The sequence below is a fragment of the Lemur catta genome, chromosome 4, assembly GCF_020740605.2.
Source record: "Lemur catta isolate mLemCat1 chromosome 4, mLemCat1.pri, whole genome shotgun sequence".
In the NCBI taxonomy this organism is placed as follows: Eukaryota; Metazoa; Chordata; class Mammalia; order Primates; family Lemuridae; genus Lemur; species Lemur catta.
In genome coordinates, this window is record NC_059131.1 from 78,564,138 (window position 1) to 78,588,466 (window position 24,329).

General features: G+C 44.5%; 1 protein-coding gene across 5 annotated transcripts in view; it reads left to right on the plus strand.

Annotated features, from left to right (window-relative positions):
* Positions 1 to 24,329, plus strand: part of NCK2 (NCK adaptor protein 2) — a 131,525-nt gene that overhangs the window by 45,073 nt on the left and 62,123 nt on the right. For all 5 annotated transcript variants that reach the window (XM_045550348.1, XM_045550349.1, XM_045550345.1 and 2 more), the window contains exon 2: positions 17,852 to 18,037. The gene's annotated coding sequence lies outside the window, so the exon portion shown is untranslated. The remainder of the gene's footprint in view (positions 1 to 17,851; positions 18,038 to 24,329) is intronic.

A 24,329-nucleotide genomic window follows, 5' to 3' on the forward strand; every position in this document is an offset into this window, starting at 1 on the left:
CTCTTGCAAAGTCATTTTCTCACTGATGGCTTACAGGAGAACTCTGGGGGTTGGTGTAAGTTTTTCTTATCTCTGTACTCTCAGTTGCCTCCCACTAGTATCTTATGAAATACTCAATTTCAGCTAAAAAGAGGAATGAATAATTCAACATCTTTGCCATTGTAAGGGTCACATATATAAATATGGATGAATGGGGGCACCGGATGGGGTACTGGTGATGTGTCTCATGTGGCACAGAACGCAGGTGTTCAAGGTGGGCAGGGTTTGTCCTTGTGCTGGGAGCTGGAGGGCTCATATCATAGCATTCCTTTTGCGTGTGGCAGTGAAGAGAGTCCAGTAGTCTAGTGTTGTTCCAAAAGTTCCCTGCATCACTTCTTCCATCCTCCTTTTTCTGCTTGTACTGACTGCCCCATACTTCAATCAGGTGACTGAAATGAATTTGAAAACTAACTGATCAGCATTTCTCTTTGACACAAGTATATGCAATACAAATTCGATTCCATGGAAAGGAGAGATGTATAATTAGAGTAGTTATAGACATTAAGGGTAACAGTTCACAGGTTTGTCTGCCCTCTCAAGAGTTGTTTTTACAGAATAAATTTTATTAAGCATTTTACTTGTGGGCGTCAGCACTTGTCTGTGGTTGATTCAGTGCCCCTAGCCAGGGCAAATGTGTGCTCTGATGCTGGTTACAAGGGTAGTCTTTCAGAAACGGATTTAGTCATGAAAATCCCTTTTTGATTTTAATTTTTATGTCCCTAAGACATAAAAATTTATTATCCTTTTTAGGTCTTTGACACACACACAGCTTCTATCACCAACTCTTTTCTTTCTGCGTCTTCCCCCACTATCCCAAGAAAAAAGTTAATACCGATTTCTAATCCTTTCAGTCTGGCCAAATTCAGGATCTTGAAAAGGACTCACTTCTATTTCAGCCCCTATGCTAGTTTTTTGGGGGAGCCCTTAAATATTAATGGGATTCTGAAGCCTTGGCCAATTTTTCTTTTCTGCACAGGAAATAAAAACCAGTTGGTGCTATTTCTGGGTGGTGAGTGTTGAACTCACAGTTCTAGGACAGGAAGGGACTGCCAGCCAAGCAGTTGCATGTTGTGCAAGGCAAGGGCAAGCAGAGTTTCCAGGCCTTTCTAAGGAGAAAAAATTACGTGCCCAAGCAGCAAGCTGCCAGGCTGTGTGGGCAGGTTGTTAAATACTCTGCACAAGTTTGAGAGAAGCCACTTCCTTGATAGTATCTTAGGGTCAGGATGGCTGGGGAGGAGCGTAGATCCTCAGGTCCTCATCTTCTTGGGGTTCCAGTACGGCCCTTGGGAGAGGAGTGTAACAGCAATGAAGTGAGAAGCTACTGGATTTGCAACCAAGGTGGAATTCATTGTGATTCTCCCAGGTTAGTGAGCAAATGCAAAAGCATTTCCTAACGATAATCATGTAAAACAAACTACCTCACATCGGGGCTCCTGTCAGCTTTTGCCTTCCCCTAGAAACAAGATGCTTCTAGAAAAGAAAACCAGTTTGTAAATTTGGCATGGAAACAAACTTTTTCAGCAATTTGTTGTGGACTCTGCTTGTTAATTTATGGTTGCATAGCTTTTTAAAGCTACTTGCACTAACTACAGATCTTTAAGCAGTGTAATCATCCTAAGTAAGGTCAGACTATAGGACGACGAGTTGTATTTATCTGATTTGGTTCATTTCCTAGGAGAACAAAATTATAACTAAATTTTCATTAATTTAGGGTTTTGATCCATCTGTTTCAGAGCCAGTATTAGATTATCTTCTACCACCAGAAGGTGTGTTTTTGAACCATAAGTATCTTTAGGCTTTAATATCCTGTGAAAGGAGTAGGAGCTAATGTTAGCTTGTTGTAATATTTTTCTTCTATTGTTATTTTGTTGAAAAGAATTTATTTGAAAGAGTTATGCATTCTTTAAAATTTAAAAAAATTTAGTGAAAACCATACTTGAAGGCAAGCGTCCCTCCTGTTCCAGGCACCCAGATGGCCTCACCAAGGGCAAGCAAGGTTCACGATTTCTTATGTGTACGTCCAGAATGTTCTGGAAACATCTGAGTACTAGCGTACCTAAGTCATTTTTTCTTCTTTCGGTGTTCTTCCTTTTTCTTTTTATAACATGAAGAGATCTATCCACCAAAGTCTCATGTTTACAGATAAGTAGAACCACTAAATTGTACACTTTAAGTGGTTAATTTTTATGGCATGTGAATTATACCTCAGTTTAATAAAAAGTAACCTTAGAGTTTGGGAACTGGTTGAGAGAGAAGGAATAAGGGTTAAAAATGTTTTCATCTTTCTGTCATCAGATAGGAATAGTGAAGTTCCCCAGAAATCTGTGTAGCTTCGATTAAAAAGATATTTTTATGGATTCCTCAAATGGAGAAGCCTGTGGTGAGCCCACTGAGGTTGCTGGTAATTAAGTTCGTGTGGGCAGTGAATCTCCACGTAATGAGGATAAACTGCTGCTTTATACTCTGAAGCGGCTTAACTAGACAGCAAAGTAGTAGTTACATTTCTTCGTAGATGAGTACGGTTGGGGAAAATAATGGGAAGTGTTCTTACCTTGTTTTTCTGAGCTCACCCAGCTTCCTCAAATGTGAATACCGAGCCACAGCACAGTTACCAAAATCAGAAAGTAACCTTGATACGATGCTGTTATCACACTTCCTGATTTCTGGCAATCTGGAGGGGAGAGGTGATATCTTAGTGTCCTTTTACTTTACACTTATTTTATTATGAGTGAAGTCTAACCTCTTTTCATATGTTTAAAAGCCAGATATTTTCTTTCCCCGTTTTCCTTTGCCCATGGTTTTCTTGGTTTGCTGATCTTTTCTTGCTGTCAATTTTAAGGTATTCTCACTGTGTTAGGAAGATGTGTCCTTTGTGTCCAAAGTTGCAAATATTTTTTTCTAGCTTTCTATTTGTCGTTTGACTCTGCCTGTAGAATATTTTGCCATATAAAAAAGTTGTTTATAGATACGTAGTTGAATTCATCCATCCGTCTTTTATGGTTTCTGGATTTTACATCCTGGATTTTAAAATAAAGTTCTTTCTTCAAGGTTATAAAGGATGTTTTCCACATGTCCTTCTATAATTTTATTGTTTCATTATAAACTTTGGATGCATTTGGAATTTATCCTGTTGCAGGGGGTGAGGTGTGGCTCCAGCTTTCTTCCAGATGGCTACCAAAGTGCTGCATCGCCATTGTTGAGAAGTCTGTCTTTTCCCCTTTCTCATATGCTACATTCCCAGTTGCATTTGGGTCTATTTCCTATGCTCCTATTTCCTGAGAGTTGATTAGTCTGTCTCATTATATGCCACACCAAACTTGAACTGATGAGTTCTCTGAAAATTTCCTATTATTTTAAAGCAAATAAAACAAAATACCACTGTATCAAAGCCTGTAGAAAGCTAATTGCTGTGTTTACATAAATGGGACAATAGTGGGCCAACAGTCACTGGGTTGTCTTGGCATGGGGTGGAAGGTGGATAGCTCCCTCCACCTCAAACCCTGAAGTGGGTAAAACATATGTGTGTGAGAAGCCATTGGTCCTTGCCGGGACTGCCCTTTGCTGTCTTGCCAGTGTGTTCTTGGCTGTGGGAGGCAGGTTAAGGAAAACTGGTTTTTCAATTTTTTTTTTCTTTTTTTTTGAGATAGGGTGTCGCTGTGTTGCCCAGGCTGGACTTGAACTGGGATTACAGGCATGCACCACTGTGCTCAGCTCCTGGGGGGTAATTTGATTGAAAATTATTAAAGGCATAACATTTTTTTAAGAGAGAGAGAGGAAAAAAAAAAAAAACCCACCACATTTTGGAAAGTGTGTAAGAATTCCCTGAAGAGTTGTCTTTGGTGAGTTCAGCTTCTGGTTGTAAGAAAACCTCTGATGCAGACACACCGCGGGTGTTCACACAATATGGGTAGGTCTGTCTTTGCACCAGCATCTGACAGACGTTGTGGCACTTTTCCTCCTCAGCACTGGCTCCCTGGGAAGCAAAGGTCAGTGTGGCTGTTCAGCCTGGCCGCACTGTGCGGTGGGCTCTCCTTGCTCCCAGCACGGGGGCAGCAAGTGCAGGGTCAAGGCTGAGGTCCCCAGGCCAGCGGGTTCCAAATTCTGACTGCGTGACTGTCCGCCCTGTGTGCGTTACCTCCCTTCTCCTCTGTGCGTCGGGGTGGTGAGGTGTCATCCTGCCATTAGGACTGATTGTGATGATGCATGAAAGGGCTTCGCCTAGCCTGTGGCACCCGGTATAGGTTCGGTCAGTGATTGCCACGAGCATTGGTCTGTTTCCCTCCTCTTCAGTGCGTGAAACTCCGAGGCACACAGTTCCTGGGCTTTCAATTTGAATGCTGAAGGCAAAGGAAAATAGGGTATAATTTAGGCTTATATAAGAGGGTGGCATGTGTACATGTGATTAGCACATAAAAGGCGGAAACTCAGCTGAGGTGGGGTTAGCCCCAACCTTCTAAGGTCTAAAAAGAAATTGTTCTTCCTGCTTTTGGTCCATTTGAGACAGATGGACCGAGGGAATAGACTTGGTGCCGATAGGACCAGTTGCAGGAGCACAAGTTGATCAACTTTCATTAATCTGTGTTTTCTTGTTATTTGCCAAAAGAAAGAATCTTCAGAGTAGAGTAAATAGAACAAATATCAATAGGAAGGAACCAAAGCTCAACACGGGCGAAAAGTCAGTAGGACGCACCTCGCTGCTTTCTGTTCCGAGCTCGAGGGTCCGATGGAGTATACACATTTATGGGTACGTGGCAGACTCCTGTTGGTGTTCCTCTGAGGGGCCCTGAAGGACAGGAGAAATGCCAGAAGATTGGAGACAGGCAAATGTTCTATCTAATTTTTTAAATAGGGAAAAAAGCAGAATGAGAGAAGAGACACTTAAGCAGATGACTAAGCAGGATGAAAGCTGGGAGCGCAGAGCCTATCAGCATTTCTTCTTGATACAGGGTGGCTCGATTTCTGTAGGGCGTCTGGGGAGGGCGGGACCCACTTAGGCATGTGTCCCTCACATCTGCAGTGGTGATGTGCCTTCCTGCCCCGGGCCCTCCCTCTGACCTGGTCACTCGTTAGAGGCCTTCTGGGTCATCGTCTGTGATCATCTGCCCTTGTGTGGGACGTCACTCTAGGGACCCTGTGCCTGCTGACCAGCTCGCTCTACCTGCCTCCCCGCCATGTCATTGTGTGCACACAGCTCGTGGTTAGGGGACGTGGTTTTTCCCTTTTTCCTGTCATAGTCTGTTTATACACAAAAAAAGTGCACAGCCTTAACAGAAAAGGAGAAAGACCGAGGGGTGAAGCATGGAGAGACCTTTGTCCTGTGCTGGCTATAGTGGCAGAGTCAAGGAGAGTGGCCCGTGGCACAGAGGAAGGTAGGGTAGGAGGGAGGGACGTGTCTGGTGTCTGGCCTCTACCCCCATTAGTCCTGCTGGCTCCCAGGCTGCGTGTCTAACCTGTGATAACAGCCTCAGCGGTTGTTCTTGGTCTTCCTTGGGAGGCCCAGGTCCAGACTGGGGTACTGGGGGGCAGGGTGTCCACCGCTCAGCCCCCCTCTGGAGTGAGAGTCATTTCCATGTCCAGTCGGGGGAGCACTTACCATGTGCATGGAACTTTGCAGGGTGCTTTTTGTGCCATTGAGTGCATACAGCAAGTCTGTAAGGTAATCCTTGTCTCTTTATCCACCGTTTTACAGATGAGAAAACTGAGCTTTAGCGGTAGTAAGTCACCTTGCCAAACGACACAGCCAGTGAGTGATGGAGCTGGCATTTCATTTCAGAGCCAGTGTGTGTTCACGAAATCAGGTATCAGGCCCACCTCACTGCGTGTGGAACTGTTGTGATGGCCGTGCTCACAGAGCGTCTCCCGCTCGTTCGAGCATCCTTGAGGAAGGTCTCAAATGTGCAACGTCCTCAGCCATGATTTGTATGAAAACCGGGAAACCTGCTAATCAGATTTGCAGATGATGGATGGGTAGAGTGGTAGGGATCGTTCGTGAGCGAGTCAGAATTTAGGACTCTTGGGAAGCAGGACGACGGACTGAAACGGACGTGATGAAGTGGAACAGGAAGATGAGACATGCACATTCCCTCTACGTCACTCAGAAATCACGTGCCCAGGTGTAGTGTGAGAGGCCGTGCCTGCAGATCTTGTGCTGCCTGCAAAGGCAGTGTAGCGTCAGCATCGTTAACATGACTTTAGCACCCGCATTTCCATTTTCTGCGGTGGGCATCTGTCTTAGTCTGTTTGCCTTGCCATAATGGAGTACCTGAGGCTGTGTACTTTATAAAGAAAAGAGGTTTATTTGGCTCACGGTTCTGCATGGCACCGGCGCTTGCTTCTGGTGAGGGCCTCAGGCTGCCTCCACTCCTGGCAGAAGGCGAAGGGGAGCCGCTGTGTAGAGATCACATGGTGAGAGCACGGGAGGAAGAGAAGAAGGAGATGCCAGGCTCTTTATAACAATTATTAATAGTTCTTACAGGAGCTAATAGAGTGAGAACTTCTTTGTTATCTCAAGGACAGTATCAAGCCATTCGTGAGGGATCCTCACCCCACCCCACCCAAACACCTCCCACTAGGACCCACTTCCAACATTTGGGATCAGATTTCAACAGGAGGTTTGGAGGGGTCAAACATCCAAACTATTGCAACATCCCTGTTTGACCCGACATGTCACATCATCCTGGCTGTGGATGATGACTGATAACATCCCATTCCCCTGTTTTGTCACTTGCCACCCAATTGTATGTTTCCTCCACTTATAGAGGTGAGGTGGGTATCAGTGAGGTCGGTCATGTGTCTAGCACCAAGCACAGTGCTAATAGGAGTTCAGTAAATACTTGTTGGATGAATTAACTTGAAGTCTTTTTAGACGAGAGACCAATAAACATTCATTTTGCTTGTCTCCTTAGAATTTTGAAATTCTAAGGCAGGCATTTGTATAGCACACACCTGTTTTAGAAGTTATCTAGAAAGGTTCAGCTGATTTTTTTTATGGACATATTTTCTTGCAGCAAATAAAATAAAGAACCCCTGCGGTGTGGTCCCACGTTCAAGTTTGACCCCTCACTAGCTGAGCTCCTTAAGAAGGGCAGTGTCTGCGCTGTGCCTTAGCTATATACGGCATCTGCACACAGCAGATGTGCAGTACGTTTTCACTGAATGCTTATGACTTTTGTTTCATTCTACTGACAAGGTGACTGCTATTGTCTCTACAGGGAAACAGTCTCTGAAGTTAGGCAGCATCCTTAAAATCGTATATAGCTAGGAAGGTGTAGAACCAAGATCTGCATCCAGTTTAAAACCAAGTCCTTTGTGCATCACAGGTAGAGGTATCACCAGCCTCATTACCTGGGCTTGTCATCTTTCACACAGCCCTTGTGTTCAAATTTTGAGGGTTTAGAGAATTGTCCCTTCTTCATTTTCTCTTTTTTTCTCTATAGTAGTGTTTTTTAACCAGGTGTCATAACCACCTAGAAGCTTTTATAAACCACAGATATTTTAATTCAGTAGATATCAGGGAGGGTCTGTTTGGAATGAATAGACCCTTTCTGTTTCTGGAACACATGGTTAGAGTGCTCCTGGTTTTGGCTATTGCACATAACCTGAGGATACTCTGTGTTTTTGTGAGTTGTAAATACGAGTCATGGGTTGCAAAGTGAAGGAGTAATTTTACATGTTAGGTGAGTCTGTCCCATTCCTCTGCCTCTCAGTGAGGTTTGCTTTGCTTGCACATTTTCATGGGACAAATTACATGCATAAAGGCAGTGGTGAATTTTAGGGTTTACTAATTTCAAGGAAGTACTCTATAAGGGGTTCATTGAGAAAAATTGTGAATCCAGAGAAAGCTTGAAATGTCTTCTCAGCCATGTTTCCTCGGTGCACAAAATTGCATTGTGGAGTTGAAGTTAATCATTTCAACATATGTGTAAATGAAGGGGCCAAGGCTTTTCTCCGACACTTACACTCAATGAGGATTATTTGTGAAGACCTGGCTGGACGAGGAAATGGGTTTGACTTTCTGCCAGGTGGTCACTGAAATTGTTTTTTCTTTTTGCCCAGTTAAAAGGCTAGGCATGTAGATTTTCATGCTCTTGTCTGGTTTCAGCTTTGGAAGTGCTTACACAGCTAATCTGGCATTTATGATTATTTCCACTTTGAGCTCAGCAGGAGGCTCTTTGGGGATATTCAGACCGAAATGACTTAATTGGATTTCAGCCCAGACACAGTATTTGAATGGCTTTGTGGATGGCATTAATTGGGCAGCTGCCATAGGAAGTCATATATATGTTTTTGAGCTTTAGAATTTTGAAGCACTCTTTGATTCATTCTCTCTCATTGGCTCATTGCTAATTTAGGTATTAAATGAAATACTCAAGAAAACTAAATTTATAGTTTTGAGATTAAGAAATAGGGTTTGTAAGTAGAGCTGTCATTTGGTGTTAGCATAGTTAACATTATTATCTATGTTTAAGGCTGGCTCAGGCACAGTTGTTTAAGGATTCAGGGTCTCTTGTATTGAACATTGGGAGAAGAGGATTCTGGGCCTAATATGGCACTAACTGCTGCAGAGTGTAGGGTGAACACAGTAGCTCTTGCAGATGTAACTAAGGAAGTGAAAGCTTACTGAATGATAAATGTGTAAAAAGAGTCATTTTATCCAGAGCCTGCCCTTTTCCTCCCCGTATGGATATCAGGACATGAAAACGTTAACATCCCTTCCTGGAGGCTCTTCCTATCTGGAGAGTCACATAAATGACAGTTTATATTATAAGTGATTTCTATGGGAATGGAGGTCAGTCTTCCAGAAGAGATCACTGATGTTTGAGCTCATTCCTGAATGATGAGTCGGATGTGGTTAGGTAATGTCATTGGGACCTAAAGAGGCAAAGATGTTCCCGGTGAGGGAAGAAATACCAAACCCAAAGACACAGAATAGGAAAGGGTCTGGCATTTGGGGAGAATGTGGAATATTTAAAAGCTAAATATATATTAAAAACTAAATATACTTTAAAAACAGTGATATTAAGATTTCTGTTTCATTGGAATAATCATCAATTTGTTCTCTGTAATTAACTTTTTATAATAATTAGCCTTTTAAAATTTGATTTATTTTGTAAATTAAAAATATTTTAAGATTAAATCTCTAGACTATATTCATTTTACAACTGAAATAAATCCTTCCATTTTTCTCACTCCCCAGCCCCAGGTAAGCACCATTCTCCTCTCTATTTCTATGAGTTTAACATCTTTAGATTCTACGTATGAGATCCTACAGTACTTGTCTTTCTGTGCCTGGCCTTATTTCACTTAGCATAATGTCCTCCCTGTTCATCTGTGTTATCACAAATGGCAGGATCTCCTCCTTTTGTAGGGCTCAATAATATTCCTGTGTGTGTATGTACACACACACATATATTACATTTTCTTAATCTGTTCACCCATCAATGAACACTTACGTTGTTTCCATATCTTTATTAGGCTCTTTTTAAATGGGAAATTTTAAATTTCCCTTTTATTCCACATTTGCTGGAATTTTACGGAATACATTTATGAAACACTGTTTATGTGAGCATCACTGCCACTCAAGAATGGGGGAAACAAACTAAGTTGATCAGTGTTTATCACAGGTGGAAGAGGATGATATGCAGTGAGTTTTTTCATAGTTTCTTAGAAAGAAGCAAATTCATTCCATTGGAGACTTCTCAATTACCAGTAACTTACAAAATTAAAAAAAAACAGATACAAGCAACCTTTCTACAAAATCTTTCTCAGCCTTTTTCTCCAGAGTTTGGTTGTTCTTTACACTCCCAGGGACTTACTGAGTGCCAAAGGTAATGGGGTGGCCTCAGCCATTTTTAACCCATACCTTGGTCTAATTGCTGTAAAAATCATATCTTGCACCTTCATGATGAGAGTCCTGTTGTGATTTCTTAAAAGACCAGTGATGTAATCTGGAACAAAGGTAGAGTTTGAGTAACACTCTGAATCCCCGAAATAGTAAAATTTGCATGAGCCCTTGTAGCCCACACACTTGGGGATCCAGCATCTTAATTCTGAGTTAATTAGAACCTGGGCCCTGACCGAACAGCTGTCTGATGTTTCTGTCCTGTGATGCATGTGTGTGTGAATGGCAGGCATCCCATATTAGTGTTCTCTCTAAAATTAATATGTGGTTCTAAGATACCCAGGTGCTCTACTTGAAGGGCAGAGGAAATAAAAGTTTTGAGGTTTCTGATTTGATTAATTCTGAACTAAGGGAGAACCCTTGGATCTATATAAGACAATATAAGTGTTCTTTGCTAGGAAAAAAGTATACCTTTTCCTTCATAGAAAAAACATAGGGAAAAATTGTTTGGCATGCAAACATCTGTATATAACTTAAGTTCAAGATGGCATTATGTTTCTCAACAGGGTCATTTGGGGGCATAAAATGTCTGCTTCCTAGGGTGCTTTGAGAACGTCCATCAGTGACACCAGCCTCTCTGGAGTTGGTGGAATTGTGCCAGTCCTCGAGTCCCTGCATCGGCTGATCTGACCCACCAGGCAGTTATTTTTTTAAATAGTTTTCTTAAAATCAGAAGAACATGATATCATTCAATGCTTAAGATGATTATGTAACTTTTAGCCTTAAGTTTCATACACCTGTTCCCAGTTGGAAAAGTAGAATGAGGCTTTCCCTTACTTCTGGAAGGGACTTGGAAGGGCCGTCAACCCTGTGGCAAATCCCATTTGGAAATGTGAGCCCTGGAAAGGCAAAGGAAGGGGTGAGACTTGCTGATACTCTAGTGCCTCTAATTTATTGTTTCATTTACTAAATCGCAGGTTAATTGGGCCGCTCTCAGTGCCGAACACATGGTCAGTGCTGGGTCCCTGCTCTTGAGAACATCAGCGTCTCCCGCCTAAGGAGTCCCAGGGCTGACCGCCAGTGTGCTGGAAATGCCAGGGATGGGGGCACACATGAAAGACACGGGAGACAGAATGCCAGCGTCTGTGGGGCAGATCACGCAGCCTCTTCAACCTGTTGTCGTTAAAATAGATTTAAAGTGGCTTAAGAAGCAGAACTTGTAATTGGTGGACATGATTTGGATTCTGATTCAAATGAATTGGCTATAGAAAGACATTTGTGGGACAACCAAGAACACTGGGACGCTAACTAGATATGAGATTTATATTAGTGTATTAATTATTTTAGGTGTGGTAATGGGGTTGTGCATATCTGTTGGTGATACGCACTGAAGTGTTTATGGGCAGACTGATTTTTGCATGTAATTATCTTTAGTCATCTAGTGAGGGCTGAGGGGTGGCTGTATGTTTGTAATTGTTGAGGTTGAGGTTGGGCGACAGAGTACTTTTGCGTGCACATGGTGAAGCATCACCATTAAAATGCAAAATACCACGGTTATATTGCAGTGTGATGGGTGCTACTCTGGGGCTTTGCACAGGGAAGGGAAGGCTAGACTTTCTGTGTAGGAGAAGCCCCGTGGTCCCAGAGGTAGAGATGCCTAAACTGGGGTTTGTAGGGTGAATAGGTGTTGAAAATTGTTGAAATAGGTCCCAGTTCTTCTCTGGGACGCTGGAGGAGGGAGCTGGGAGAGGCAGCGTGGGTCATCTGATGGCTTTGACACTGAGTCCCTCCATTCACTCATTCTTGTATTTGCTCAGAAAACGTTTTTCAAGTTCCTGTTGTATGTGTCATATGTCTTGAGAATTCAGGGTTGACAGTCTCATGAAAGACCCAGGCTGCCATAACAAAGTACCACAGACCAAGGGCTTCAACAATAGACATTTATTCTCTCACAGTTCTGGAGGCTGGAAGTCCAAGATTTAGGTATTAGTAAGATTGGCTTTTTCTGGGGTCTCTTCTTGGCTTGCAGACAGCTGCTTCTTGCTGTGTTTTCGTGTGGTCTTTTCTTTGTGTGCTCACTCCTGGTGTCTCTTCCGCTTCTTAAAAGAAGACCAGTCCTGTTGGATTAGGGTTCCACCCTACGTTCTTCATTTTAACTTAATCACCTCTTTAGAGACCTTATCTCCAAATACAGTCACATGCTGAAGTAGTGGGGGTTGGGACTTCAACATAGTAATTTTGGGGATCACAATTTAGCCCGTAGCAGATGGGATACATAAGACTCCATGGTGTAATAAACACTATAAGGCACTAAGGGGACCCAGAAGACAAAGTGTTTAACTGACCCTGGAGCCATCCGGGAAGTCTTCCCGTGGGAGGGGGCTTTTAAAGAGCTTTTTGAATGAGGGTGGGAAGGAGGTTCCCAAGGCTAGCAGGGAGGGCCAGGGAAGAGGGTTTCCAGGTAGTGGCTGCTGTTTCAGCAGTGGAGATCTGACATGGTGACAGGGCAGGGGGCTGCAGAGGGGCAGATGCTGAGGACTTGCTTAGCAGTGGCTGGCCGCGTGAGAGGGAGGGAGGAAGGATGAGCCCCCCACCCACGTTCACTCCTGGCCTCCACTTGGCAGAGGTGCCCGATAGATGTGGGGAAGAGAGCGTGCAGTTTTGTCTAATAGCTAGCCTTTGTGACTAAAGTAAAATATATTATAAAAGTTCACATGTTACAGAAATTAATAAAGTTGAAAGTAAAGTAACGCTTCTCACTCCTGATTCTACTCCCTAAATTTATTCGTTGTGACCACTGTTAACAATAACTTGTATCTAGCCTTCTGGCCTGAGTTTTAAGTTTCTGTTAAAAAAAAAAATCTTTGTGTGTTGGGGGGGTGGATAGAGAAGGAGAAACAGGATTTGCTCCTCTGACTGCCTCCACTCCTCCCTCTCTCTTTCCTTCCTTCAAAAAATGAGGTTTGCACAGCTCTTATTCAATAGTGCAGTTTATTTTTGTCAGCATGTTTCTTATTGGTGTTGTCACTACCTAGACGATGAATGAGTCCTGTGGATGCGGATTAAAGAATGCGGGTGAGCCTGGTAGAAATGCTATATGTAATCAGACTGTCTAGCTGTGGCGCTGAGATGTATAGCAAGGCTTTTGTGCTGATGACGGAAACTCTTAGTGGTTTGGACACGTGGAGAGATCTTGGAGAAACACCTAACAGACCTTCGCAGGGTGGAGTATTGTTGCATTTAAGAGGCTAGCATTAAATATGTAAACAAAAAGCTTTACAAACCTTTGGAAAGCGTGTTACTAATCAAATTTCTATGTGTTAGGATTTTTAGGCAGCAGACTATAAAATTTAAATTCATATTAAGCTTCACATTATGACTTTCTTATGCTATTTTAGATAAGCTCTGATGAATTGTTGGCACCATATCATCAATTTTTGATAATTCTAAGGCTGTTCCCATGTGCCCCAGAGATATAGGATTGGGGTCAAGTGCCTGGGGTGGTGGCTGAGTGGTGGCTGAGTCAAGCCTGCAGCCCTGTTACCCTTGTTGACACCTTTTCTGGTCCATATTTTGGGTTGGCCCAGTGCTTGCAGTTTATTTCTTTTCTCAGTCCTGGGATACATGAAGGCAGAAATTATCATTCCAGAATGTAGAACTGACAGAGCTTAAAATTTGACCAGTTAGTTATCTTCCTCCCCAAAACACCCACCTCAGCCACTCGGTGGCCGTTTAGAGAGTTAGAAATTAGTAGTTTTTTCCCTCCCGTTTTTATTAATCAACTTCTAATCAACCTGATAACTAGCATTACTATTTGGAATTGGTATCATTCCAGCCTAGTGCAGAGAAACTTGATATTTTTCCTCTTCAGGACAGCTTTATCTTGAGTAAAAAGTCCTAAATTCAGTGAGGCTTTTTGAAGCGTTGAAACTAGCCTGTGGACTTCAGTCCTCTCTGAGCCCAGCCTGGGAACCACCGTGCACGGGATGATAAGAGACAGCTGAGGTCATCTCCTTGGACGCCTTTGAGTTTCGGATTGATAAACACATCTAAGCTGCTCAGTGTCAGTCCGCACGGGTTGAACTTCAGCCAAACCACTCAAGGAGACTTGTGGAGCTTTGTTCAGTGTCTGAAGCCAGTGTTTTCCCGCTTGAATAAGGTTTTCTTCCAAGTAGTTCAGTAGGAATGAAATACAGCTAGTGCTGCGAGCGGTCCCCCAGACGGCCCTGACCCCGTGCTGTTCTGGGCAGGCACTGACGCCTCCGTATTCATTCTGAACTGGAGACCCGCTTGCGGGTCGCTGCTGAGCCTGCTGGGGGGTGGGGGGTGGGGAGGTCAAGATGGGGCATTGGAGAGCTCTGAGATCCAAAGCCTATGCTTTTTTTTTTTTTTGGTAAATAAAAAGAAGACGATTGCCTTTAACTCTATGTCTAGACTAGGGGTCTGGGGCAGTTCCCTGGTGTGTGTCACAAAGAAAAGATTTGGTTGTGATGCACACCTGAGTCTAGGTTGTGCCCGTTACTAATCCAGATAATGTCAACAAGTCTTTCTGTCTTTTTTTGCCACACTGACATCTTGGAGAAATAGGACCTTTGAACATGAAGGTGTTGTGTGTGTTCCTGGGCTTGCTTCTTGACGCAGCCTAACACGGCCTCCACCTGATTTAGGAGGTTGGAGCCGGCCTCCCAGGGTGGCAGACCCCAGACAGATGGCAGCAGCGACGTTATTTGCCACATGTCAAGTTTCTACCCCTTTCCTGGTGATCTTTGCCAGGAGAAAGAGCACTCTGGCCTTAGCATCAGACAAGTGTGCCTTCAGATTCTGGCTGTGGGCGTCTGGTGGTTTAGTTCCTGAGCTGAATGGTGAGATGTAACCCCCTGGGTTGCTGTGAAGATGGATGAGGCTGACGGAGAGGCAAAGCCACGATGGGACCTCATTGTGACCAGTGCATGTTCTTCTCCTGCCTGTCTCCGTTTCTGTCAGTCAGAGAGTAGGACAGGTGGGGTCCCCTGAGCTTTCTGAAGGCTGACTTCAGCCTTTTGGCGACTTCAGCTGTCTGGACACATAGGCCAGCTCTAACGCAGGTAGGGTAACAGTGTCCAGCGACGCTGTGCCCACAGGACACGCGGCGTTGGGCTGTCATCAGAACAAGCCACACGGCCCTCTCCTTAACCCTGAAGGGCTCCACTGGAGTAACTGGAGTTAGTTACAGACCTCAGCACTAGACCTCCCTCCCAGACTTGGAAGGAGGGAAGAACCAGTCCAGGACCACCAGAAGATGCTGTCCCTGCCACCGGCAGGCACTCGGAATGTGGAATGGGCCAGGACGACTTGCTTGGGGGCATCTCGACGCCCAGCCCTGCGCCTGCGACAGGAAGTGCCACCTGGGTGTGCCCACCACACTCGCCTGGCTCTGTAGCTAAACGCCTCTGAAAAGACTGCAGGAAGCCTTGGTTGTGGCTTTTGTTGGGGATTTAAAAAAACCAGGGAAATCTAAAGGTTACAGAGAATTCAGATAATCCCTTGGATTTTGCAGTGGTAAAATTCTGTGTTATTAATGATCCAAATTAAAGTGAAGAGATACCTATGGTGTCAGTGTGTTAATTGTTATCCACCCCCCAACCCTTGCCCTTTTTTATTTCTAAAAGGGATGCACATGGTGCTAGTGGAGTATTTTTAAAGAAAAGCGTCCACCTCTTTCTTATAGTCCTATCTGCCTAAAGCTGGCTGCATAGAAAATCCTTGGATGAATCCTTTGGTGAGGGCCTTCTGTCATCCAAGTGACCTTGTTGGGTGTTTATCTTGCAGGCTTTTTGCACAAAAGTGTATTCTTTCCCAATGGATTTAGATCACAGGTTGTAATTAAGACCTGATTTGGAATGTTCTTTCTTATCAGAGGTTTTGAGTAAGGTAGCAGCCCCACATTAAACACAGGTAGTGGGCAGACTTCAATTAAACCTGTAAAGAGAGAGGTTTTGATCACTATGTTTATTTAAGGTGCATTCTTAGTGCATTGACAGTTTGCCAATGGAACGCTTTTCTCAAGGAAAACACTGAAACCTTCATTTTTCACACTTGAATCCCAGATGGCCACTGGCACCTTTAAATGGATTTTAAACAGCTTCACTTTCATTAGAGCTATTCCATTAGTTCAAGTCCTGCTCCGTTGTGTCTGGCTTTTCCTTTACTGCTTGTGCTTGTAGGCACTGTGTTCTGACTTGCCCACCACTCCGAGTAGCAAAGGACTTAGGTTCCAAGTCCAGTTGGTTGCTCTTTTGCTTCGGGCTAGCAGGTAAGCTGCTCCTGAGTTGGGTCCTCTTTTGTCGTGATGAGGGTCTTTCACTTGCAGAAGAGACTAGGGGTGTGTAAAGACCATTGGATTTGGAGTCTTAAAGGCCAGTTAGTTTCTGACTCTAAAGACTATTAAGGAAAACCTTTAGTGTCCTGAGAAAGTTAACTTCTCTGTAAATTTGGCTGTTACTGTCTATCCTGGAAGGTTATTGGAAGGATTAAATAATAGCCCTCATGAGAGCACCGTGCACACTGAGGGAGGCCTGTGTCAGGACAACCCAGACAGCTGTACAAACACCTCCCCAGCCTTGGCCCAGGGAAGTCTGACTCCAGGCAAATTCACTGTCCACTTAAAATCTTAAAAATACAACTCATGTCTAGAATACCCCTGAAAATACAACTACAGGTGTGTTCAGGGGCATGATGCCCTGTCCATTGCCCTGTGTCGGTGGCCTTCTTCTGTAAGCAGTGTGGACGAGGTTGGCAACGTCAGCATGAGGAACAAGAACCCTCAGTTGAGACCTCAGTCCTGCACGAATATTTCCATTTCGAGAGCAGAGAGAAGAGCAATCTTCCTAGTATACACCTAACATCTCTCCCAGATCTGGTATTCCCATTGTGTTCAGTCATCACCTTTTCCTGGCATTAAATCATATATATTTTAAAATCATGCAGCCTTTAAAATAATGCTAGAGAATGCATAAAGAGGAATTAATTTTAAATCAAAATTTATGAACTTGCCTTATAACATTTTTATGATAGCCCTGCTTGAATTATCTTTTTCTGTTTGACTAAAATAGAATTCGATTTTTTTCTATGGGGCATTTAACATTTTGGATCATAATCATGCTAGGGATGAATTAATAGATCTTCTCTGAGTGAACTGTCAAGACAGATCCCCACTGGGTTTGAAATGTGATTAAAAATGTCAGTGAGCTCGAAGTCCACAGAGTGCTTCGGGGTCCCCTCGAAAAGGTGAGCCAGAGACTGAACGCATCTCCCAGTGTCCTGAATGAAAGGCAGCGGCAGGCCCTCCCCACCGGGAGGGAGAGCTGTGGGCATCCTCTGCCTGGCTCTTCTCCTCTTAACTTTCCTGTGGTTTTGGACTGTTAGTCTCAGATTTCCTGGGTCGTGAGGGAGGATGTTTTTAGCTCAAGGTGATGGGTCCAGTTGGTGGGGTCTCTCAGTAACTGGCCAGTGCTAGAGACCTCCAAGAGAGGAATGGGCCTCTAAACAGTAGCCCCCTGCAACCCTTCTCCCTAATTAAGCTGCCACACTTGCCTCCTGCCCCCTGGCAGCCTCCCCTATGTTTGGGGCAGGTGTTGAGGGGTGGGGTTGTTGGTGGGAGGAGGCCTGGAAGGGACTTAGGAGCTCAGGGCCTCGATTATTCCGGCTGTCCCCTCCCCCCACTGCCCCATCACTTCCCGCCACCAGCTGTTCACAGAGTATGTGGTTCCCCTCCCCCCACATCTGTGCAGAGCTCGCCTGGGGAATGGCAGGTGGGAAAGGTGAGGACATTTGTGTGTTGGGAGAGGTCTTTGGACAACAGGGCACCTTTTTTTCTAGGGTGTATTATTTTAATAAAAACATTGGTTTCAGGCAAATAACCAGTTATTTTTTAAAGTGGTTACTTAAACAAGCAAGCATACCTGATAGGTGCTTCTTTCTATGTCTTTTTAGATTTCATGTGTTCTTTTTATACAAGTGACGTCCCAGATTATAATTGTCTGCTGAGATTTGAGTTGGATTTGAGCATTTGGAGAATTCCTGCGGCTTTGTAACTTCAGAGGTGTCATCAGCTGAAAAATTCATCTTTTTGAAGAGTTCTGCATTTTTCCAGTCACCTCTCATAACTGTGTGCCAAAGGTAAGTCTGCAGTTTTCTGCTTAAAATAGGCGGGGGAAGTTGCTGTGTTTGCCGCAGATGTTTCATCTGGACAGTAGGTTTTTAAATAGTAAAATGGCACTGGCAATAAATGTAGCCCTGAGTTGTTGAACCACATGAAATCTAAGCTTTCAAGGGACCTGGTTCAAAATTCAGTCATCCCTGTTCCTGCTTTAGCAGGCGATGGTTTCGAGGGTGTAGCCAGGAGGCGGCTCTAGCCTGTAAGATGGTGCGGCCCCCACAAATCCCGCTCGGCACATGGTTCTCGAATGTGTGCTGATGGTGCCTCCTGCATCCTGTGTTGGAACAGGCCGTGCAAGGGTAAATCAGAACTGCTTTCAGTCTAGTAAAGGTTTGATTCCAGCTTTGATGCTAAGAAGGTAAGTCTCCATCAAAAGAGTTGCAAACAGGTGAGAGATTCTCAGAAAGGTTTTACCTGCTTGTATGAGAAATCTGCTTGTGTGTTACCATAAAACCGTAAGTGCAATGCAGCATGTGGAGTCTGGGCCTCAGGTCCTGTAACAACAGACACTGGACAAGAACATGTTGCTGTATAACAAAAATATTTCTTAGCCTTGACAAATAGTGTGGGCCATTTTATTTAAAATATGAGTTACCGTTTGGTGATCCAGTTAATTTGGTGTTCTGCCCTGGCTGGGCAGTAGGAAGTGCTTTAAGGGAAGGTATAATTTCACCTCCAGAGCTTTGTCTCAGAAGGAGCTGCAAGGATAACATGCAGTATATGAGTTCTCCTTAAAAACCATAATTTGCTTCTGTTATTTACAAACTGCTTTAAAGTATTCTGAAATCTGTAATGTTGGACTGTGAAATCTCTTGGTATAATGGTTTCTATAAATTTACTACTTTAGTCTAAATTAGAGTTTCCTTTTTCTTGATCTACTACTACTACAAAAAAACTTTGTGAATATGTTCTTTCTCCTCGACCACTTTTTTTTTTAAAAAATATTTTGGAACATTTTTAATTTCAATTATGCCTCCTTTAGATGTATGATATTCAGAGCAGTATCAAATTAATATGTAGTATTTCATAAGGATAGGATTAAGTGTCTTGGTGTTTTTGCCTTGTTATCCTTTATGATTCTTTTGGAGAAAGTGACACATGGTTCCCGCTATTTAGGGAGTTGTTCATTCTGATTTCCAGAGCTAGGTCCTAGTTTGGAATGGAGGGCCTGGCGCTCACATTTCGCAGCCTGGTTCCATACCCTCCTCCTTTCTCCTCCCCCCTACACTGTATGTCTGGCCCTGCCTGCCCTCAGGTGTTTTTGGCCCTATTAGCTCTAGATACCCTCCTGCATTCATAGGGCACTCCCACTTCGGTCTTTCGGACCCATGTAAGACAAACACCACTGGGGTGTTTCCATTCCTATCCTAGGAGATTTTTGTTACATAAGAACACTCTTCTCAAACCCAGCATAACTCAGATTTTAAAAAAATAGTCATTGAAGTGGAACCTTTTAAGACTGAGTCATTTGGAAATGCAGTCACATTTCAATCCATTTGTCAGATTTCAAGGGAATGGAATATAAGCTAGAAATTACAGATCCTCAGATCTGAGCACCAGAATTTATTAATAATTCATTAGCATCAGAATCTGACACTACTTCTTTAGAAAGTTCTTGATCATTAGTGACTTTAACAGCCCTGAAGTTATTGTTGGTCCTCATTCAGAAGCTGCTGAGGTGAGAAGTGTACATGCTCACTCTGGCAATGTATTCTCCACAAGCATCTAGTAAACATGTATTACGCAGACAAGATGGTGTATGAAGAACCACGAATAGATTGCATGCAGATATGCTTATAAATATATCTGTACCCATTTAATTCTAAAGGATTACTTTTATGTCATAAAGAAATCCACACAAAACCCTGGTTTACTGAAATTTACTTTTGTGTTTAGAAAAATGTTCATTTGGAAAGTCATGAGATACAGCAATTCATGTAGTAAGTATTTATTATGAATGTATGTAGTAGCCTGTATTCTAGGCTATTTTTCTTGCAGTGACTGTTTTAGCAATTAAAAAAACAGATAAAATATAGTTCCAGATACCCTTTCTCATGCTCTTGTGGAATGGGGCTGGACCCCGGCAGCTTGGGTCTGTGACAACCACTGTAGCAGAGGTTCTTACGGCCAGTCCCTGGTACCCAAGGCAGGGAGAACTGACCCTTTGGGGAGAAGTCAGGAAAAGCCAGGGGGTGTTACGTTTGGAACAAGTTTTAAAGAATGGGGGGACTTGTTTACGGAGGTGTAGTGGGTCCCCTTGGCACAGGGCAGGCTGGGAAGACTAGCTGGGTAATGAGTCCCTGAGACTCTAGCTCACTTAAACAACACTGGGTTGGGGACTAGGCATGTGCTGTTTGGTCAGTGGTGTTTGAAGTGCCAACAGGAAAAGCGCTAGCTCATCCAGCCTTATCATTTGGTGCGTGGGAAAGCAATGAAAGCGGTGCTGGCCTGGCAGAATGGTAGGCGAGATGTCAGCCTGGACGCCCTTCCCAGGTGTTAGGCACTCAAGGTTTGTGCTGTGCCAGCCTGATGGGCACCTGGGGCTGGGCCAAAAGAGCGGTTTGGGGGGGGGGGGTGTCTGAACTGCATCCAGAGGGGCCTGTGCTGGGTCTCTGAGCCCCTGCTTCCAGGCAGGCATTTCCTGCCCTGTACTCTGATCTCCCCTTTGGAGAGAAGGAGCAAGGTCTTGGGGACCTCCTGGCTCTGACCTGCCTCCTTTGGGGAGAGGACAGCGAGGGAGAAGTGTGGTGACAAACTCCTTCCTTTCATACCAGAGTTGTTATGTGCACAAACGCGTAAGATCATGTGCGTCGATCCTCCCATTATGCTTGAGAATTGACTGTAACTCGCTGTTGTTAGAGTCTGGAGTGCGTGAAGGGCTTTGTATGCTGCGCTGAAGGTTTTTTACCTTATGAAGAGCTACTGGAGGCTTTCCTAGGAGAGAACTGTCCTAGCGGGACGGGTAGAAGGATGTGAGCATTATGAGGTGGGAAAGGCAGTGGCTTAGGTGACAAGGGCTAAGTTCAGTAAACGGGACTGGATTTCACAAGCTGTGTCAGTTGCTGGTGTGAATACCCAGGTGTAAATGTCAGTGATCCCATGCCCGTCACTTCCGCCCCTACTGCAGAAGCCAGCAACTCTGTTCAACTGAGCAGTGAGCAGGAGGAAATAAAAAGTTAAGCCTGTCACTTCTACATTCATAAAAACACTAACCAGTAGTATTTCTTGTAGTAAAGGAAAGTTTTACTATTTATCTTCCTATTAACCTCAATTTATTTAATAACAATTTTTCCTAGAGTGTATATACTTAGAAATATCACCTTAAATTCGCTCCTTATTTTATCATATCTCAGCTTTTTGGTATTTGGAGACTGCTGGCAGCTGACTTTGCCTCCACAAGGACTGTTTAAACATTTTACATACTTTGCTCAGTCATTACATTTTTAGGGCTATAGCTACTATTGCAGGTGTAGGCGTGGAGGTCTCTGATACCTGGGAGTAGCTTATCGAGTTTCTGCCAACATAGGGGTGACTGTCCCTGTTCCTTACTGCAGCACACTGGGGCTTCCTGGACCAATTGCTTCTTCCTTACAGGGTACCAACTATTGAGAGATGACCTCAGCCTTTGATGCTCTAGTTTTTATAGTGGATAGATCTGTGATAATTGCTTAAATAATTGCTCAATAAGTATTGACAGGTGCTAAGAAAAAAAATACTATTGCATCGATCCTACAGTTCCCCTGGTGGTATAGTCAGTGGAAGCAGCTGTAACCTAGGGGGTGCTTGGTAGGTGCCTGGCACAGGGCTTGCCACCTCTTGTGTATCTTCTCTGGTCTCAAATGCAGATGTTATTGTCCCCATTGGACAGATGGAGACATGAAGCCTCAGGAGAGGTTAGGGGGATTGCCCAGGGCCAGAGAGTTGAGCATGTACAACAGCTTTATTGACCAAGGTCTGCTGCTTTATAAGCTGTGTTCTTTCTGCTGCCCAGGCTGCCATCTCTGACACACCGTGGTGATGACGAGGTGACAGCCCATTTTCCGAGTGCTTACCTTGAACCAGGACGTGAGGCTCTGAGAGATTAAGCAACTCGGCCGAAGCCCGGGGCTCATTGTGGGTAGATCAGGCTAGGAGCTCATGTCTTCCTGACCCAAAGCCTTTTCTTCTTGCTGTACTATGAATTTCATTTTATTTTATTGGTTTTTTCCCCACACCTGAGTGTTGGATTATGGATACTCTGTCCTTGTCTTACTTTAAGAGTTCCTACGCCAGGCATGTGGATGACGTGGATGTGAGAGAACAATACGAAAGGAACAGCCCCACAGAGCTTGACATGAAAACATTGCTGCAGTTGAGATTCTAAAATTAGGAAAAGTAGAGAGTGTTTTTTTTCTTGACTTCCTTCCTCTAGGAAAACGAAAAGTCTACTCCTGTCGTGTGTGTGTCACAGGGTAGGCTTTAAGCAGACTAGACCTTGAACAGGTGATTAAGAATAAATTGCTCTGCCAGCATGAGAGTATTTTATGGGATTGCCACTAGAGTGTGCGGGTCTGGGAGCACACGGGAAACCGCGGAACTGTCCTTCGTGTGAAGTGTGTCCGGTGGAACACAGGGGGTGGGGTGGTCCCAGGGACCTCATGCCTCCGCCTTGGCATGCCGCTGCGATGCCTCGCTGGGGAGGCAAAAGCGTCTGGAGTTTTAGGTTTCTGCCTATCAGAATCAATTTTCCCGTTGACTTTTATTGTGCCATTGAAATGTTTTCTGTGGAAATGGCACTGGCTCCAAGATGTAAAATGGTTGTAAAAACATGAATAAATCAGACCATAAGAGATCACAGTTTAAGGGGAACAATTTGTGGGACTGTGTTAACAAGCAGTCTATTAACAGGATGCAAGTTTGGGATGGAAACGAGTAACCCTCAGTGCTTGCTGGGGCAGAAGGTGACCGTGCCCCCCTGCCCGGTAACTGGGGGGCTGGCCCTGCGTCTCCTGGGAAGTGAAATATGCCTTCTCTGCTTCTCAGAGTCACACCTGGCCAGCAATCACACTGACAAGTTAATGGGTGAGATTTGAGCGTGACTACTGCCTGCAAGGAGTAAGGATAACCCAAGTTTTGAATCTGCTGTGGCTGTTTCCGGACCAAAGCCCTTGTTCTGTGACCTTCCTGACTGGAGGCCTCCCCGGCGTTACCAAGCCGTGGTCAGGAGCAGTCCCCGGCCGGTGTGGACTCCAGGCCAGGGGTCCTGCAGCAGGGACATCTCTCCTGAGTGTGCTCAGGTAGCCTGCCCCCTCCAGGGACACAGCCGGGGCGGCGGGGGGTGGGGAGGCTTCTAGAGTTTGAGTTTTTTTTTAGTAGTTTTTCTAAATTGCTTGCCTCTCATGCTGCCAGCATTCCATGTGGCTTCTGTTTATAACTGTTCTTCTCCTTACTTCATATGTGCGAGCGGCACCCCCCTTCACAGACCATGTGTGGAGTGTCAGTACATCATTGTCGTGTTTCCATAGAATGTTGCTTTCTGCTTGGACCCTCTGCAGCAATCAAGGGATACGAGTGGGAAACACAGCAGATCTGAGGCCCCACCCCCAGTTGGACTTGTATTTAGAGAGTTTCCCAGGGGCCGTGTAGGTTTTGTTGTAGTGCTCACAGAGGGTAAGGCCTCATGTGCTAGGAAAGCCATCGCTTTGAGGCAGAGACAGGACCATCTTCCCTGCACGGAGGCCGGGTCTGCTGGAGACCTCTCCTGTGGGAGGCGCTCAGTGCAGACCGTCTTGAAATGCTCCTGTCTCATAGCCTGAGGGCTCATTTTTAGGACAGGTTTTGTAAAATGTTGGTCATATTTTCTCAGTGGTTAGAGTCTAGCTTCTGCAGCTTCTGCTTGGAGCAGAGGTCTCTGGAAGAATCGGGGTGTTGCGATCTCATGGCTGTATGTTAACCTCCCTCTGTGTGGTTCCTGTGGCAGTGACATGGAGGGAGAGGTTAGATGACATTGCATCTGCAGTCTTGGGATTCTAAGGGCAGTGCTGCGTAGGCATTTTTTTGTTTGTTTGTTTGTTTGATACAGGGCAACAGCTCTGTCATCCAGGCTAGAGTGCAGTGGCATCATCACAGTTCGCAGCAGCCTCAAACTGCTGGGCTCAAGTGATCTTCCTGTCTTGGCCTCTCAAAGTGCTGGGACTGTAGAACTGAGCCACTGTAGTTTTGTACCACAAACCGGGCTGCCGTACGCCGCAGGATTTTGTGGGAAAATGTGTT